General features: G+C 38.3%; 1 protein-coding gene across 1 annotated transcript in view; it reads right to left on the reverse strand.

Moving 5' to 3' along the window:
- il2rb (interleukin 2 receptor, beta) overlaps window positions 1-20,551 on the reverse strand; it is a 36,676-nt gene that overhangs the window by 13,434 nt on the left and 2,691 nt on the right. The window contains exons 4-5 of the mRNA XM_067459350.1: window positions 20,101-20,211; window positions 2,220-2,307 (exon numbers count right to left, since the gene is read on the reverse strand). The gene's annotated coding sequence lies outside the window, so the exon portion shown is untranslated. The remainder of the gene's footprint in view (window positions 1-2,219; window positions 2,308-20,100; window positions 20,212-20,551) is intronic.

Below are 20,551 nucleotides of genomic sequence, written 5' to 3' on the forward strand. Positions count from 1 at the left end.
ACACACCACACAGGTCGGTCATTTCTGCATCACTATACCAAAAAAGAAGAAAAAAAGAAAATGTTGTAAAAATGTTTCTGACACTGTAGAAAAAAAATTGGGTCTCCAATTGAAAATGTTCAAGTGACTGATCACATCTACATTTTTCAGTTGGCCGAACTGAATTTCTGTGAATAAAATTCACAGAATTTCAATTCGGCCAACTGAAAAATGTAGATGTGATCAGTCACTAGAGACTAGGAGACATTTCATTATTATAATTTTTTACAGTGTAGTAGATTATAAGTAGTTTTTTCATTCTGGATGCTCCCCGCATCTCCCATTGTTCGATCAGACAAATTGCCCCGCCATAAACTCACAGTCAAGGAGTTAATATTGCTGTGTCAGGTTGGTTGTGAAGCTTAAACAAACAAAATAAAATAATAATTTGAGGCATCACATGAGCAGATAAAACTGTATGATATGTATGTTTGGCTTGTATTAAAAGCTTCTACTATTTTCCCATTTTCGCTAATAATGGTTTTAGGTTTAGGGTTTGGATAAGGGGGTTGGAATGTATTAGGTTTGGTTTATAGGTTAGTTTATAAAAAAATTATAAGAACAAGATAAGAATCCACATGATCTAGAAGGCGTGAGGGCGATAGAGTTTCTCAAGTTTGCACATTTACCAACAGAAAGCTGCTTGGTTTGAAATATAGTATTGCTACACTATTGACAATGAACCATTATTACAACTTCTCATGAGACCTGCTAGAAAAATCGAATGGCTACGAATGGTTTAAACGGATAGTTCCAACTATCCATTTAATGTGCTTTCACATTTACCACAACTAGGCAACGGTTTTGCAGTCATTTCGACAAGAACCCACGCATTCGTGAATTTGAACTGGAATAGAAGAATACGCATGAGATCATTGTTTATATTTTCACATTCTCCAACAGTTCAGCCGCACGTACAATCCCACAGCTACATGCACAACCTCAAGGTATGGTTTTGTTAACAGCTTGTGAGCTTGCCTCTGTCGCCTTTGGCTTGGCTTGAACAGTTGGGGACACTACAATTTCAACTAAATATCCAAATAAATTTAAATACTAAACTAAATTAACTATATCAACTAAATTACTGATCTGCCAACATTGTCACTGTATAATAACTGAAATGAGCTGATGACATCACCGTTTTCTCAAGAGTGGCTGTACGCCCGAATCATATTCTGTTGTGTTTTTTCTTATTTACACTGTGAAGCTGCTTTGAAACATTTGGCATTGTTAAAAGCGCTATATAAATAAAGTTGACATACACATGAGGTCATTGTTTATATTTTCTAAAAATAAAAAATAAAAAAAGCAGACTGAACAATGATTCTTCAACAGTTCAGTCGCACTTACAAGCTCACGGCTACCTGCACAACCTCAAGGTCTGTTTTTGTTAACAGTTCGGCATTGTAAGCAGATAACGGTTTGTGCGATGATTCAAAAGAGAGCACAAAGTTTAAAGTCCTCAAAACTAAATAAAAACAATTGACATTTGGTGCTGCACAAGAACAGGAACTCAAAAGAGTGAGGTGAGCCGACAAGACGCGTAACACGCTGCTCTGGTAAAGGTCAGTTGTCTCGGTGAAGGGAAGGGGGAGGGATTGACACTCATGCAAAACAAGAAAACAGCCTCGGATTGCAAGACCGCAAAGAGAAGGTGTTTGAGGGGTCTTAGGTAGGTGTTAAGAGTGTTTGTGCACATGTGAGGGTAGAAACTTCAACCTAAATTCAGAGCACTTGTTTGCAAATTGACCAGCAATACCCTAAATAAACCAAATCAATGTGTTTTACAACGTCACCATATTAGCAATAGGATATTATTACCTGAGTACCACTTTTCAACAAGGCTGTAGCCTAAATATTAACATTAGTTAGCACAACAGTTTACATAGTATATAAAAAATTAAAAAGATTTGTTATACAAAAGATGAAAAATAACTTTATAGCAATGTTGTAAAGTTATTTTTCATTTTTTAATAACAAATTACAGTTAATTTGTGATGCATAAAGCATTAAATATATTTAAATCTACAAAACTAACATAATGTCACTATTATCTGATTCAGTGTTTACAGGTGATGCTAACACAATAACATTGTTAATATAACAGCAGCAACACATTTTCTCTCTTTCTGTCTTGCATTTTACTTCTGATCTAGTTTATGAATTAATGTTATACTTACAACAAGTTAGCTCTCATGGAAAATAGTTTTTGATGGTCCTCATTTGCATGTCACTTTAAACGACTGGTTCTGCAGGATACAGTGTCTGCTGAATGAATAAACATTCATGTTTAATGGCATAATATAATTTTTAAAAAGGACAAGAATGAAAATGATAGGAATACAATACAATAGAAGAGAACAAACTTTGACAGCATGCGTCATCCCATCGATTACACCAAAATGTTTTTGGAATATAAATTATGCAAAAAGAAAATATGTATAGAAATGCAGAATGAAAGATGTCTCTTTTTTGTTTTGTTTTTTTTGTTAACATCTCTAAAGAATGATCTCCTGAAATCGACAACATGGCACAACCAAGAGCTTCACTTATGCAAACTGGAATATTACAGTTCATTAATAAATTAATATTATTAATAAATTAATAAGAAAAAGTTACATTTGTGGAACAAAAAAAGCCTTCCTTTTCCCACCAAAGGAATTATTTAAAAAGGCCAGCTGCTTATATTAAAATACATTTCATATAAATATACTACGACATTCATAGCCGTGTGATAATGAGTGTTCACATATGATCAAAAATGAATCTCTTTGGCACAAAAACATGTAGATGTAAGTGAGATTTCAGCAAGTTCGGATTATTGTTGCTGATTTAAATATTGCCTATTTTAAGTATTGTGTTACTTAATGTTTAGTACTGCTGTGAACTTAAGGTTCCAAACTGTATCAGAGAAACTACCAGGCTTTAAAATAATAGCCTTTAAATAAATAATCTTTTAATTCTTATTAAAAGAGACTTAATGAGAATCAAGTGTTTGGTTATAAACTATATAAAAAACAACAACAAAACAACACACACACAAACTTGTGATTTAAAAGGCTGAGATGTTATTTGTTAAATCAGCAGTAGTGTTGCGAAGGTGTCTGTTTGCAGGAAGACCACAAATAGAGGAAAATATTATGCAACGAAGCACAGATCTTACGTAATATATTTACCCCCAAAATTCACTCAAATTCAATTCATGACAGGAATCCGTTCAAACAGCCTCATTACAATGCATTTGTCAGCATTGTGAAATATTTCAGCAATTCCGCATACAAACAACAACCTACAGTTTTTGTGCATTTGATGTGTGATGCAAACATGTGAATCACTCCTGGATTCTGAGTTGTGCAAACCACAGAAACAGCGGTATAAACAACCTGTGGTTCAACAACTATCGAGATAGGAAAAAAAACAGAATGTGGTGATAGTGAATTTTTTTTTTTTTTTTTGTGCTTGAAATCTGATACGAGTTGCGGTGTTTACTAAAAGATACTGATAAAATGGAGACAAACATGAGAGTGTAGAGTTTTCACAAACAAATATACTAATTAATTAATTAATTAATTAATTATCTTTTCATTTCAAAAGTGTTTTTTTTTCTTCCAGCCGATAAAGTATCATGTTTTTTGTTGTTTTGTTTGTACCACCTGATATCATCTCTTTACTATGGTACTATCACAGTACTTTTTTGTGCACTGTTCTGTTTTGGTGCTGAGTGGGTGTTAAAAAACCTCTTCTTAAGAAAGTGTTGTTTAATTATGTGTAATGCCTCTGATTTGACACCGGATTTACATGAAAAGAACAAGCCATCACAACCGGAGAGGGAAAAAAAGACAGGTTTCGGTGGTTTTTGAGATCAAACCACGCAAGTGAGACTGTCAATTTTACGTTATGTTCATACCACATCTTACAGCAAAATAAAGACATCAGTCACAGAAACTTTCCCCACAACACCTTGCCGAATGTCTTTAATGTCTTCTATATCTGTCATATACCATCTGCTTTTATCCAAAAATGCTAAACCTGACATTCAATCCATTACATTTGACTCTTTTATCCAAAGAGATGTGCGCATTGCATTCAACATCAGTACATGCATTCCCTGGGAATCAAAACCATGATCTGGAGTTGCTTGTACAATGCTCTACAAGAATATCCATAATGATCATGAGTATTCTGATAAATATATTCACTTTCCAAAAGCAAAGCTTTAGCACAACAGGGCTATAAAAAATGGTCTTTAAAAGCGCATTTAGGAACAGCACATGAAGCAAGAAGGAATGACTAACTTTTCAGAATAACTTTTGCACGTCATTTCTAGACACTTCTGGTCAAGTTATTTTCTCATAATACAGATATTGCTACATGTTCTATGTTGCTAAGATTACTAAATCAGTCAGAATTATGAAGTATCATATTTAACATTTGTGTTTGGAATATCTGACCGTTCAAGAAAGGTTCAGTTATATTTTCGCAAAGCTTCAGTGTATCAAAAGTCTTTTGACAACTTTTTCCCAGCATGAGCTACAGCATGATGAAGACTGAATTGTTCAAAGTTCGAGTTTTTCAGAAAACCGAAAATACAAGGAAACATAAATGGAAATTAAATATGGAAATTATTTTTCTAATATGCATTAATTCATGCTTAACTAATGCACAAATAATCATAAGTTAATGTGTGATTCATGAAGAACTAAAATTAGGATTCTATATGATTAATATATAAGTAATCAATAAATTGTTATTAGTTAAATGTGTAAATGTATTAATTCCCTATTATATTAAGTAATAGATTAAAATGATGTGTTAATTACCACAATGGTTTGAAGCCATGCATTTCAACTTCCAGATGTTTGCTTTAATGAATCATTAGATGATGATTTGCAAAGATATAACGGTAACACTTTACAATAAGGACACTTAATTTAAATGAATGGATTAGTTAACATGAACAAACTACGAACAACACCTCTGTTTATCATTAGTTAATATTTGTTAACGTTAGTTAATAAAAATGCAGCTGTTCATGGATTGTTCATGTTAGTTCATAGTGCATTAACTAATGTTAAGAATATTTTAATAATGCATTAGTAAATGTTGAAATTACCATTAACAAAGTTAAATAAATACTTTAAAAGAGCAATTCATTATTAGTTCATGTTAACTAATGTAGCTCACTAATGAAAATAATGTTGTGGTCGATAGTATCAAATACAGCACTAAGAGAGATAAAACCAGAATTGGATGATAAGAGCAAATAATTTCTAACTGTAATGAGATCAGTCTCAGTAATATAGAATCTAAATCTTGACTTGAAATCCTCACAGATAACATTTCTTTCGGAAAAGGAGCATAGTTGTGAAGACACTGCCTTTACTAGTATTTTTGACAGAAAAGGTAGATTTGAAATTGGCCTGTACTTGACTAATTCTGTAGTATCAAGTTGCTTTTTTTAAATAAGCAGTTTAATAATAGCCAGCAAATATCCTAATGACAAAGATTAATTAATTAATGATATTAAGCATTTCCTCTGGAAGCATCTCTTTTAATAGCCTAATCAATAGCTTAGTCAGTATAGGGTCAAACATACTTGTTGTTGATTTTGATGATTTAACGAGTTTAGACAATTTTTCCTCTCCTATAGCAGTGAATGAGTGTAACATTTTTCTCAGTGACACTACAATGCTCTGTACAACACAATGTACAAGCACCACTTCCTGCAAGTGAGGTCAAATTTACAAGATACAGCGTATCTCAATGGGATACAAGCGACGGAAGTGAACTATAGTTTCTTGTGAACTATCACTTTAAGTATGTGAATAGTACATAAAAACGTAGTAAAATAAAATATAAATTATATATATATATATATATATATATATATATATATATATATATATATATATATATATGCTACAAATCGGTCAATATCTAAGTGTATAAATGTGTATTAAGTGCAGTGATGCCAGTAACGTGTTACTTAGTAACCCGTTACTCTAACTCTTATCTGACTACTTTTTTCCAGTAACAAGTAATCTAACGCATTACTATTTCAAAACCAGTAATCAGATTAAAGTAATTTATCCAAGTCATTGTGATTTACTTTTTTTTTGTCATTTTCCTTAGTAAAACATTTTAAAATATATTTTTGCTTTCTTTTTGCATCTCGGGGAGAGTATTTTTTTCTGGAAATATTTTTTAATTATAACACTGATTAAGTGTAACATTCAACGTACATATGTAAAAATATTTAAACAGATTTAAAAAAATGCACGTATACAGTGCAAGTATATCGATCCAACTCGACCTGCTCCGAGTGAGATTCAAACAGACGTTTCTGGCATTGCGCATTCTTTACAAACCTAAACTTCACCTAAAAAGCCTGTAGGTGGAACACTGCCTTCACTTAAAGGAAAACTCCGGGGAATATAAAGAGTTAGTTCTAAAAATGAAATTTAGGTCATTAAAGACTCACCCTAATGTCGTTCCACACCCGTAAGACCTCTGTTCATCTTCGAAACACAGTTTAAGATATTTTATATTTAGTCCGAAAATAACAAAAACTACGACTTTATACAGCATTGTCTTCTCTTCCGGGTTTGTTTTCAATCTTCAAACAAAGATCCAAACAGTTATGAATCAGCGTATTGATTCATGATTCAGATCGCGTGTCCGTCCATCCATCCATCCATCCATCCATCCATCCATCCATCCATCCATCCATCCATCCATCCATCCATCCATCCATCCATCCATCCATCCATCCATCCATCCATCCATCGTCTTCGGCTTATCCGGGGCCGGGTTGCGGGGGCAACAGTCTAAGCAGAGATGCCCAGACTTCCTTCTTTCTGGCCACTTCCTCCAGCTCCTCCGGGGGAACCCCGAGGCATTCCCAGGCCAGCTGGGAGACATAATCCATCCAGCGTGTCCTGGGTCTTCCCTGGGGCCTCCTCCCGGTGGGACGTGCCCGGAACAACTCCCTGGGAAGGTGTCCAGGAGGCATCCAAAATAGATGCCCGAGCCACCTCAGCTGGCTCCTCTCGATGTGAAGGAGCAAAGGCTCTACTCTGAGCTCCTCCCGAGTGACCGAGCTTCTCACCCTATCTCTAAGGGAGCGCCCGGCCACCCTGCGGAGAAAGCTAATTTCAGCTGCCTGTATCCGGGATCTTGTCCTTTTGGTCATGACCCACAGCTCATGACCATAGGTGAGAGTAGGAACGTAGATTGACCGGTAAATCGAGAGCTTCACCTTAGGGCTCAGCTCCTTCTTCACCACGACAGATCGGTACATCGCCTGCATTACTGCAGATGCTGCACCGATCCGTCTGCCAATCTCCCATTCCATCCTTCCCTCACTCGTGAACAAGACCACCAAGATACTTAAACTCCTCCACTTGAGGCAAGAACTCTCCACCAACCTGAAGTGAGCATGCTACCCTTTTCCGACTGAGAACCATGGCCTCAGACTTGGAGGTGCTGATTCTCATCCCAGCCGCTTCACACTCGGCTGCAAACCGTCCCAGTGCATGCTGAAGGTCCTGGTCTGAGGTTGCCAACAGGACAACATCATCTGCAAAGAGCAGTGACGAAATCGCGTGGTCCCCAAACCGGACACTCTCTGGCCCTGGCTGCGTCTAGAAATTCTGTCCATAAAAACCCCTCTTTGAACTGTCACCTTATCATGGTGGAGGGGTTTGAGTACCTGAATGATCCTAGGAGCAATGTTGTCCGGGGCTTTATGTCCCTGGTAGGGCCTCCCAAGGCAAACCGGTCCTTGGTGACGGGTCAGACTAAGAGCAGTTCACAAGCCCACTATGATGACCAACTTAAAATCAAGGACAGAGACGTCTCCCGGCATGGCGCAGCCGGGGCCCCACCCTGGAGCCAGGCCAGGGGTTGGGGCTCGTATGCGAGTGCCTGGTGGCCGGGCCTTCCCCCAGCCCGAAAGAGCGACATGGGGCAGCCTTCCTGTGGGCTCACCACCTCCAGGAGGGATCATAAGGGGCCGGTGCATAGTGGATCAGGGGCGACAGTCGAAGGCGAGGCCCCCGACGACCCGATCTCTGGAGACGGAAACTGGCTTATGGATCGCGTGTCAAACTGCTGAAATCACGTTACATTGGCAATCCGAATCATGAATCAGTCCGCTGATTCATAATCATTTGAATCTTTATTTGAGGATTGAAAACAAATGCGGAAGAGAAGACAATGCTGAACAAAGTCGTAATTTTTGTTATTTTTGGACCAAAATGTATTTTCGATGCTTCAAGAGATTCTAATGAACTAACCGATGTCCCATATAGGTACTTCCACCATCAGCTGTTTTCTGTTCACCATCAGCTCTGTTTCTGTTTTCTGTGTTGGTTGATTGTTTGTAGTATTCTATATTTTTACTTGTTATTCATTTTTTGTGTTATTTCCTTGTTGCACTTTGAGATTCTTCGGAATGAAAAGTGCATTATAAATAAAATCTATTATTATTATTATTATTATTATTATTATTACTTTGATGATGCTTTTATTCCCTTTCTGGACATGGACAGTATAGTGTGCATACACTTAGATACGCTCTCGGACTAAATATAAAATATCTTAAACTGTGTTCTGAAGATGAACGGAGGTCTTACGGGTGTGGAACGACATTAGGGTGAGTCTTTAATGAAATAAATTTCATTTTTGGGTGAATTAACCCTTTAAGTTATACCTTTGTGAGTACATTCAATAGGAAAAAAAAACTGAACAGGATTAGTGCTTGAAACACAAAGCTGTTACAGTTAATGCCCAGAGCTATGTTATGGGGGCATAAATGTAAAGGGGGTCTTTGTGCCTCTTAACAGAGGCAAGGCACGGCAAGGCAAGTTTACAGTCCCTGACAAAAGTCTTGTTGCTTATCTATTTTCTAGAAAAACCTGATATTAACCTGACTTTAAATTAATTAATTTGTGTTAGAAATAGCTCCTATGAAAAGCTAAAACCCTCCCAAATGATGTTTAATGCACTGAAATAAATAATTTTCACAGAAAAAAATATTTATCATTTAATCAAGACAGAAAGGTCAAATTTTGGCAAGACAAAAGTTTTGTCGCCTATACAGAAATTGAACAAATTTACTGCAAATACAAAAATATGTCAGCAAATTAAGTTGTGGTGCTGTGAGATCCAAATTTAATATCTTGTATGACTTCCATGAGCTTGAAGGACTGCATCCATGCGGTTTGGCAAGGATTCATACAATTTATTGATGAAGTCATCAGGAATAGCTAAGAAAGCAGTCTTGCCTCCCAGAGTTCATCAATATTCTTTGGTTTCGTCTTCCATGCGTCCTCTTTCATCCTACCCCACATATGGTCAATGATGTTCATGTCTGGTGACTGGGCTGGCCAATCCTGGAGCATCTTGATCTTCTTCGCCTTGAGGAACTTTTATGTGGAGATGGAAGTATGCGATGGAGCACCGTCCTGCTGCAGAATTTGGCCTCTTTTATGGTTGGGAATATAAGAGGTAGCTAAGATTTCTTGGTATTTTAGACTATTGATGTTGCCTTCCACCCTGCAGATCTCTCGCACACCCCCATACTGGATGTAACCCCACACCATGATTTTTCCGCCACCAAACTTCACTGTTTTCTGGGTGAATCTCGGAGCCATTCGGGCACCAGTAGGTCTCCTGCAATATTTGCGGCGACTGTGGTGTAATTCAACAGAAGAATCATCTGAAAAATCCACCTTCTGCCACTTTTCCTGCGTCCATCCTTTTAGCAGGCTGTGGGCCTTGGCAAATGCCACACGGTTTTTCAATTGTTTTTTGTTTAGTGGAGGCTTCTGGGCACTGATTCGACCATGGAGGCGATTTCGAGACAGAATCTGACAAACTGTTCTGGTTGACACAGGGACTTCAGGTGACCAGGTCTTGTGGAGCTCTGCTGCAGTGGAAAATGGGCTGGCCTTGGATTTTCGAGCCAACAAACGGTCCTCTTGAGCAGTTGTCTTGCAGGGTCTGCCTGACCTGGGCTTGTCAAAAACGTCTCCAGTCTCTTAAAATCTTTTTTTTATCCTCTGTACTTGACACTGAGACACATTGAAGGTGTCTGCCACATCAGCAGTGGATCTGGTCTTCAGCCTCTTGATAATCAAAACTTTAGTCGCAGGGTGAATCTTAGGCATGTTTGCAGAGGTCTAGTTGCAGTTGATGTGAAGGTCTAGTGTACTGGGGATCTTTTTATACACACTTGAGACCTAATTGATCCATTATTAGTCACAGGTGAAGCTGTGACAAGGTGATAACACTTATGTCTTTGCAAAAATTGACTCAATGGGCTTTACCAAGCTGTGAATATTAGAATACTTTTTGAAAGTTTAGTTTTTCACTGAAACATTATCACAAAAGCTGGTGGGATTAAAATGAGCCATTTCTTGTAAAAAAAATCTTGATTTGAAATATATTTCAGCAGCACTTTAGTTCAATTTGTACACAAGCGACAAGACTTTTGTCAGGGACTGTATTTATATAGCACATTTCATACACTGTATGTATGTATTCAATACAATGTAAAGAGAATTAAAAATAATAAAATGATAACCAAAGAAAAGAACAAAGGTAAACTAAAACAGTTATAAAAAGAACTTAAAAAAAGATGCATAGATAAGGTGCAATCAGTCAGACATACAGTGGCTCAGAGCTCATTCAGTAAATGCACAGCTAAACAGATGTGTTTTGAGTCTGGATTTGAATGTGGCTACTGTTGGAGCACATCTGATCTGTTCAGGAAGCTGATTCCAACTACGGCTTGCATAATAGCTAAAGGCAGACTCTCCTTGCTTTGAGTGAACTCTTGGTATTTCTAACTGATTTGATCCTGCTGATCTAAATGTGATCTGTTGTGTTTGTATTTAATCAGCATATCTGCAATGTATTTAGGTCCTAGCTCATTGAGAGATTTATAAACAAGTAGTAGTACTTTAAAATCGATCCTAAATGTAACTGGAAGCCAGTGTAAAGACCTGAGGACTGGTGTGATATGGTCATCTTTTCTGGTTCTGCTCAGAATCCTGGCAGCAGCGTTCTGTATGAGCTGCAGTTGTCTAATGGTCTTTTTGGGAAGGCCAGTGAGAAGTCCATTACAATAGTCCACCCTACTGGTGATGAAAGCATGAACCAGTTTCTCTAAGTCTTGCCTGGAAACAAAACATCTAATTCTTGCAATATTTTTCAGATGATAGTATGCTGATTTAGTTATTGCTTTGACATGAAACTCAGGTCTGACTCTAGCCTGACAAGCCAGACCCATATCAAGATGTTTGGTCTGGAAACTCACCATAGACAGGGCTCAATCCGAGGGGCGGGATAAACGGTTGTCTTTCAAACTCCCTCTGCACAAGATAGGATAGCGCTACACCAACCAGAGCAACGAAGGTGAAACAGAGCTTGTTGATAGATTAAACATTCACCGTATCCGGTCGGCTAAACTCCGAACACATCTTCCCTTTGTAAGAATGACTTCAGTGCTGTTCTTTGTTCTTTTCACAGAGAAAAGCTTAACTCCAAGTCTTCCAGAGTCATGGTCAAAGCTGATTCGAAAGACCGCCGCCATTCGCCAGTTTCTGTGTTTACTAGAAGCACGCAAACGCAACTCGGCCGTCGTCATTATGGCCCCGCCCGCCGACTCTATACACAACGTAATGGGCCGTCCAGATTGTGAGGAATACAGCTCAGAAGGGTATTGAGAGTTCCTAGACGACACTTGCGGGCAGATTAAATTTGCTGCCGCTAGGGTGCGGCTAGATTTCTAGGCTAGTCTGACTTCAAAATCACTCCAAGATTCCTGACTTTTGTTATCAGACCTTTAGCCTCAAGATATGCGTTCACCTTGAGAATTTCATCTGTGTTTCTAAATGTAATGATTTCAGTTTTTTCTTTGTTTAACTGAAGATAGTTTTGGCACATCCAGTTGTTAACTTCATCAATGCATTTGCACAGTCAATGGGGCTGACCCAGTTTTCCAGCCTGTCTAGAAGTATGTTGTGGTCAACAGTATCGAATGCAGCACTGAGGTCGAGTAGAACCAGAATTGATATTTTACCTGTATCAGTATTTAAGCGAATATAATTTATAATCTTTATGAGCTCTGTGCTGTGATGCGGTCGGAAACCAGATTGAAAATTGTCAAAGAATCCGTTTGAGTTTAAGACATTTTTCAATGATCTTGCCAATGAAGGGGAGATTTGAGATTGGTCTGTAGTTGCTCAATATGGAGTTATCCAGATTTCTCTTTTTCAGAAGAGGCTTAACTATTGCAGTTTTAAGGGAGTTTAGAAAAGTCCCATAGAGAAGTGAGGAGTTTACCACTTCTAGGAGATCTGCTTCTAAACAGTTAAACACACTTTCGAAAAAAGAAGTGGGGAGTGCGTCAAGGGCGCAGGTAGATGTTTTAAGGTGCTGTTCTGTGTCTTCTAAGATTTTACCGTCAATCGTTTCGAAATCAGACAAAGTAATTTTCTGAGGTTTTGGTCTGATCTGTCTGACCCCAGAGACTCAAGGATGTGCCTTTCTGATATTTTTGATTTTCTCTGAGAAGAAGGAAGCAAACTCACTGCATTTGCTGTCTGAGAGCATTTCTCTTGGAATGTGACTCGGGGGGGTTTGTTAGTCTGTCTACAGTAGCAAAAAGAGTGCATGTGTTGTTAATGTTTCTGTTTATAATATTTGAAAAGAAGGTCTGTCTAGCTTTGCCTAGTTCAACATTGAAAGCATGAAGGCTGTCTTTATAGATGTTATAATGGACTACAAGTTTTGTCTTCCGCCACTTTCGTTCAGATTTTCTGCATTATTTTTTGCATTATTTGAACTGCTGTTGAGTTTCTCCATGGTGCCTTTTGTTTGCCACTCTTTTTCTTGACTTTCAGAGAAGCAATATCATCAATTACACTCTTAACTTTTGAGTTAAAGGAGTCAAGTAGAAAATCAACAGAGTCTGCAGATATGCTTGGTGTTAGAGAAAAAGCCTTCATAAACAGCATATTGGTGTTCTCATTTAAGCATCTCTTTTTTACAGAGACAGATCTAGCTTCAATGGCAGGAGAGATTGATATAGCAAAGAAAATACAGAAATGATCAGACAGTGCCACATCCTTAATAACAATTGATGAAATGTTTAGACCCTTACTGATAAGTAAATCTAATGTGTGTCCAGGATTGTGTGTGGGTCCATTTACATGCTGTGTTAAATCAAAAGTGTTAAGAACAGTCATGAGCTCTTTTGTTGTACTGGATTCAGCATTGTATATGTGAATGTTAAAATCCCCAGCAATAGAAAAAACAGTCAAACTCGGAGGAAATTATTGATAACAGTTCTGTAAATTCCTCAATAAAGGTATTTTACAGACACAAAATGCAATTAAAACATAGGGGTGTCCCTGACTAAGGATTTACACATTCAAATCAGAATTGTCGATCTTTCTATAGTTGACTGATAGTCGAATCATCTATGTATGTGTGTAAATGGGTTGGGAGGGGCACTAGTCAGCAGGGTGGTTAATCTTTTTTTATTTTCCTTTACACACTGCACACAGCAACAACTCGGTACAGTAAAAAGTCCCGGCCGAAACATCTTTCCTCACACCTCACCCTCACTCTCTCATTTCTGTCAATAGGGAGATGTGAGGGAAGATGTTTCGGCCGGGACTTTTTACTGCGCCGAGCCGAAGTACTCTCAGAAGTGCTATTCCGCCATACATTATAGTTCTCCTTTTTAATCCAATTAGAAACGTGTCACGTTTTATTTTGTCACCATACTTGATCGTTCAACTACTCGTGTAACTGTATTTAAATAGGGGAAACGTGGAGGTGTTTGGTACTTCTAACTTGATCTCTGTTTGGTTCCATAGTGAATGAACTGGGCTGAGGGAGCTAAGCTAAATGCTATCAGATCGTCACTGCGTGTCAGAGAGATTAAGTGCACGCACTGAGACGAGAGAGGTATGTATCAACTCGTTTTAGTTAAGGGAATAACATAGTTTAATATGAAAAGTCAGTGAAGTATCCCTTTAAGTTACACTCATTGAAAACAATGTGTTCGAATTTTAAAGGCGCTGCGCAGGGCCTAGCCTAGAGCCTAGCCTAGCCTCAGGGCCCGTAAAGGGGTCACACACCGGATGAAAAGCTCAGCGCCATGTCTTTAAAATATTGTGCAACCCCCTATATTGCCAAAATGGTATGATCCTCGTTTCATAAGTTTCGACTGTGAGATCAGTGGTCATATCCGGCTCCACATATCGATGTATCGAAACTTCGACTATTCGGGGTTACCCCTATTGAAATGTCTGCCAAAATGAACAGGACCCTTACATGACAACTAGATGCATTTAGCCACTTAGCCATTGTTAAAATTCACCTAAATAAAGTTTTAGACGGCTAGCTGTAGTCTCTCGCTTAAGTCCCGTGGGAACTCCCGTGGGAACCATTGTAGCTGGAAAAGGGTAAATAGTCCAGTTGGGAGGAGCGTCGGTAGTATGATGAGTAATCTCATTGCTCTGCTCATCTGTTTTCAGTATCGAACGTGTCCGGTTTTCAATTTTGTACTGGTGATGGGAGAACCGCTGTACGCTAGGATACATGCGCATGCTCAGTATCGGCTGCTCGTGAGTTCATCATTTCTCTCAGCAAAACATGTCTCAGTTCAGTTAACGGTTGGAGTTACAACATATAATTCAAGATATTCATTTATTTCTAGTCGGAGGGACTGTCACTCATGTCAGAAAGTGAGAAACTAAAGTAACTTGTGGGATCAGCGCTGATTAGAGACGCGGACCGTTTAGAATGATTCACTCCGATTTGGTGAACTGGCTCGACCGGTTCAATAAAAAGAACCGGTTAAAAAAAAGATTTGTCACTAGAGTGATGATCCGATCGGGCTCACAAGTGAAGAAGAAATGGTTCGCGTTTGTGCCTTTCCGAATTGTGGCAACAGAAAGCGAAAATACAAGAATTTACATTTTCACCGTCTTGCTTTCTATGAACTCAAGATTCTGCAGTTTTGGCCAGTTGTACTTCAACTTGATGTGCACACTCCCATAAAAGTACTATGTGACAAAGACATTTTTTGATGTATAAATCATACTAACAATATAAGTACACCTCAGGAAATATTATAATATAATAATAAAAAATCCATGCCATGGGACCTTTAAAGGTAAAAGCCTTCCTTAGAACTGTAGGAAATGTAGACTTTAACTTCTAACACTTATCAGTGGTAAAAGGAAAGATTCTCAAAGCCTTTAAAGCAGGAAAAGTCTTTATTAAGGTCAACAGTTACCTTTCCTTCTTATTCTCTGAGCCAAGCATTGTGAAACATAAGTTTCATGAGTGGAATACAAACACTAAAACCAACTGACTAAAACTTGAGATTCAAAATCTCTTTTTCAAGGGAGTCCTGGCCAAGACAGCAGAAAAAAATACATACAGTATAAACACAATTAACCCGAAGAAGACATTTAACAATTTAACATCATCTCAAAAATCAACAGCAGCACTCAGTAACATCACATGTGCATTTAGTATTCAAATAGTCCTTTATCCTAGTTTTAAATTGTGTCAACCTAATTTTACTTATGCCTATTATTGGAACATATTTCTATCAGCTGACCCGCTGCAAAGTCAGTTGTTGTTTGTCACTGCATTTGACCTATGTTATAAACACAGCACAGAAAGTGCAACAAAAAGCAGCTGAAGTGAGATTAGGAGGGTCCATGCGTGAACACTGAGGCTCACTTGTGGTTGTATTTGCATATGTTTGTGTATGTGAATAGCTAAAAGTGTGTGTGCAGTGACAACACTTCTCTAAAGGTGTGATTGTTAATTTGCTGCGGTTTTCAAAAATATCAGGCTCGTTTTGCCACACCCTTGACCTCCATTTCCTTCAGCAGCTTATGCAATTGCTTGTTGAGAAAATTCTGCTCTGTCCACTTCACTGCAGGGGGTGGGGGGTGGGGAAAAGGAACAAGACAAAAGTGGCTTAGATATGGCAAAATGATGATACTTCTTTATATATATAGTACAAAATAGGACTTGTCTTTAAAGAGTTAGTTCACCCAAAAATGAAATTTATGTCATTAAAGAATGTCGTCCCACACCCATAAGACCTCCGTTCATCTTCAGAACACAGTTTAACTAAGTGTATGCACACTATACTGTCCATGTCCAGAAAGAGAATAAAAACATCATCAAAGTAGTCCATATGGGACATCAGTTAGTTAGAATCTCTTGAAGCATCGAAAATACATTTTGGTCTAAAAATAACAAAAACTATGACTTCTTCCCTTCCCTGTTTGTTTTCAATCTTCAAAAAAAGATTCAAACGGTTATGAATCGATTCAAGATTTGGATCGCCAATGTCACGTGACTTCATTAGTTTGCAGTTTGACATGCGATCCGAATCATGAATCTAAATATAAAATATCTTAAACTGTGTCTGAAGATGAACGGAGGACTTACGGGTGAGGAACGACATTAGGGTAAGTTAATTACATCAATTTCATTTTTGGGTGAACTAACTAACTAACTAACTAACTAACTAACTAACTAACTAACTAACTAACTAACTAACTAACTAACTAACTAACTAACCTTTAAGAGTGGGAGACTTTTATAAAGAAGCTAAAAGAAACTTTCAGCAAAGTACTGATTCTTAAGTACTGACTGAGGTGGAAATGAAGTGAATTAGGAAGTGAACAAACAAGGACAAAGTCAACCCAAAATGGCCGCCCTCAGCCACTGAATCAGCTATTAGTGAGCCTGCAAGGGTGAAATCAAAGCAGCATGACATCAGTCATTTAATATAATTGTATCAAAAATCTTTAAGACACTGAATCTTTAAGTAAATTAATTAATTAGTACTGATGATATACACCGATTAGGCATAACATTATGACCACTGACAGGTGAAGTGAATGACACTGATTATCTCATCATCAAGGCACCTGTTAGTGGGTGGGAAATATTCGACAGCAAGTGAACATTTTGTCCTCAAAGAAGTTAATGTGTTAGAGGCAGGAAAAATGGGCAAGTGTAAAGATTTGAGTAAGTTTGAAAAGGGCCAAATTGTGATGTTAGTCGACTATAGGTCAGTCAGAGCATGTACAAAACTGCAGCTCTTGTGGAGTGTTCCCAGTCTGCAGTGGTCAGTAGCTATCAAAAGTGGTCCAAGGAAGGAACAGTGGTGAACCGGACACAGGGTCATGGGTGGCCAAGGATCATTGTTGCATATGGAGAGCGAAGGCTGGCCTGTGTGGTCCGATTAAACAAAAAAGCTACTGTAGCTCAAATTGCTCAGGAAGTAAATGCTGGTTCTGATAGAAAGGTGTCAGAATACACAGTGCATCTCAGTTTTTTGCATTGCATATGGGGTTGCATAGCCACAGACCAGTCAAGTTGGCCCACCCTTTGCAGCTTTGCACCTTTTGCAACCTTTCACAAGGTTTAGGAGTGTTTTTATGGGAATTTTTGACCATTCTTCTAGAAGCGCATTTGTGAGGTCAGGCACTGATGTTGGACGAGAAGGTCTGGCTATGTTATTCCCAAATGACCCTTCACTTAGCCACACCCGAAAACCGTCACAGGCCAATCGTGGCTTAGTAACTGTAACTAGGCATGGAAGGTCTGTCAAGCGTTGAGCGTATGGATTGTGCAAATCTGATACCTGGTATCCTAAAAGTTTGGACAGAGGAGGTAATCTTTTCCTTCCCCAAACCTAAAACCCAAGGTGAGAAATGCCTGGCGTGAATCAAGCAGTGTGTGAGGCTGCATTCACCACTAAACGTCAGGATCAACAAAAACACCTACATTTGTTCCAATGAACTAAAAAAACATGAGGCTTTTGATTGATGCAAATTATTACATATGATCCAGTATATAGACTATAAAAAGGACTGTCTTGTAGCTCTATTTATTAGTTTTGAATTGTAGTTTTAGCCAAATTGTTTGTAAATTAGGACCTTCATCATAAGATATTTGCAGTGGCTGTGTTTATAAAATTAATAAAACATGTTTGAGAGAGTTACTTTCTGTATTTCAGTAACTGTGGGGTTTTTGATGTACGACTCAGGTCAATATCTCTTGACTCTTGCTAGTGCCAGGTCAAAGGCGTAGATTAGACCCACAAAGTGTGAGCAGTATACCTGACGCACTAAATACAATCAGGAGAATCATTGCAAAGTGGTCAGGCTAATGTCTTGTGTTTATTCCACAAGATTTATGGATAAGCAGGTTCATTTATAATTATATGATAGTTTTGTAATTTCACTTACCCTGCTGTGCATAAACATATGTATGAGGCGGCGGCTGATTGCGCTGGGATTATAGGTTTTAGCTTCAATTTTAATTAAATTATTCTCTCATCTTATGCATAGTATGTCGTGGATATATCCCTCAAATGCATACTGCGGTCCCTTTTGTCTTGTTCTCTCAGGTATTTCACCTGTGTTCACAAAAAATTACTAATTATATCCACGGATGTGTCTTACACGGATGCATACATACTGTAATAGACGTGCCAGATGCAAGGGCGTGGCTTACCGAAGGGTCAATTACTTTAACTTTGTTATAATACCATTAACAGTTGACCGTGAAATATTTAGTAATGAGGAAATTTCACAAATGGACCACAGGTGGCAATCTATCACGGTATCACGCTTGAGGTCACTGAGCTCCTGAGAGCGACCCATTCTTTCCCAAATGTTTGTAGAATTGTCTGCATGCCTAGTCCTTGGTTTTATACAACTTTCGCCATTGGACGTGATTGGCACACCTGCATTCAATGATTTGGAGGGGTGTCCCAATACTTTATATATAAAGTATTGGGGTATATCCCAATACCCAATACTTTGGCAATATAGTGTATATTAGCAACAATCCTCATGTAGACTGTGGAGCCAAGAAAATATCCCCCACACTATAATACCAGCACCAGCCTGAACCGTTGTTATAAGGCAGGACAGATTCATGCTTTCATGTTGTTTACGCCAAATTCTGACCATAATATCTGAATGTCGCAGAAGAAATTAAGACTCATCAGACCAGGCTGTGGTTTGCTATAGTCCATCTGCTTCAAGGTTCGACGAATTGTGCATTAAGAGATGCTCTTCTGCACATTTCGGTTGTTGTTACGAGTGGAGCTCAAACCAGTCTGACCATTCATTCATCATTCATTCATTCATTCATATATATATATATATATATATATATATATATATATATATATATTCACCTTAAGGATTATTAGGAACACCTGTTCAATTTCTCATTAATGCAATTATCTAATCAAACAATCACATGACAGTTGCTTCAATGCATTTAGGGGTGTGGTCATGGTCAAGACAAGACCATGGTCAAGACCTGAACTCCAAACTGAATGTCAGAATGGGAAAGAAAGGAGATTTAAGCAATTTTGAGTGTGACATGGTTGTTGGTGCCAGAAAAGGTAAAATTTTTCACAACTTTGACTGAAATAACCACTCATTACAACTGAGGTATGAAAAAAGCATTTGTGAAGCCACAACACGCACAACCTTGAGGCGGATGGGGAACAGCAGAAGACCCCACCGGGTACCACTCATCTCCACTACAAATAGGAAAGAGAGGCTACAATTTGCACAAGCTCACCAAAATTGGACAGTTGAAGACTGCAAAAATGTTGCCTGGTCTGATGAGTCTCGATTTCTGACATTCAGATGGTAGAGTCAGAATGTGGTGTTAACAGAATGAGAACATGGATCCATTATGCCTTGTTACCACTGTGGTGGTGGTGGTGGTGTAATGGTGTGGGTGATGTTTTCTTGGAACATTTTAGGCCCCTTATTGCCAAATGGGAATTGTTTAAATACTATGTCCTACCTGAGCATTGTTTCTGACCATGTCCATCTCTTTATGACCATCATGTATCCTCTGAACATTTTAATACTTTTAATATAATTTTACATCATCCTTTGACCCCACTGGCCCCCTGGTTGAGATCTATTGATTTAAGAAATGAGCGAACAGGATTCAAATCTTCAAGCATACCTAGGTGATCTGTTTTGTGGCCGTGCCAGTGCTCTGCATCTTGGATAATTGCTGGTAAATGATGACGAGTATACGAGTCCTTAACCAAAGATGACCACACAACTGAGGGCCCTGTGAAAAAGAACACATACATGATTTCCAATAGGCAGACATTGGATATTGTGGTTGGTGAGTAGACATGTGCCGATTTTTCGGTAATGCAATATATCACGATAATGAATATGCACGATATTGTTATCGTGGGCACTTCAAAATATCTTAAATAATAATTTATTAACAATTATTAAAAATGTTATAATGCACTCAAGAATACTTTGCCCATCAACCATATAAAATGCTCAACACTGATGTAGTCTGCGTCAAAGGGACTCGCGCTCAGATGTAAATGAGAAGCACATGAACGAGTGAAGGAGACGCGCTGCTGAAGTGCCGCTCAGTGACAGCAGAGGGC

This window comes from Pseudorasbora parva, chromosome 2, assembly GCF_024679245.1.
Source record: "Pseudorasbora parva isolate DD20220531a chromosome 2, ASM2467924v1, whole genome shotgun sequence".
Classification (NCBI taxonomy): domain Eukaryota; kingdom Metazoa; phylum Chordata; class Actinopteri; order Cypriniformes; family Gobionidae; genus Pseudorasbora; species Pseudorasbora parva.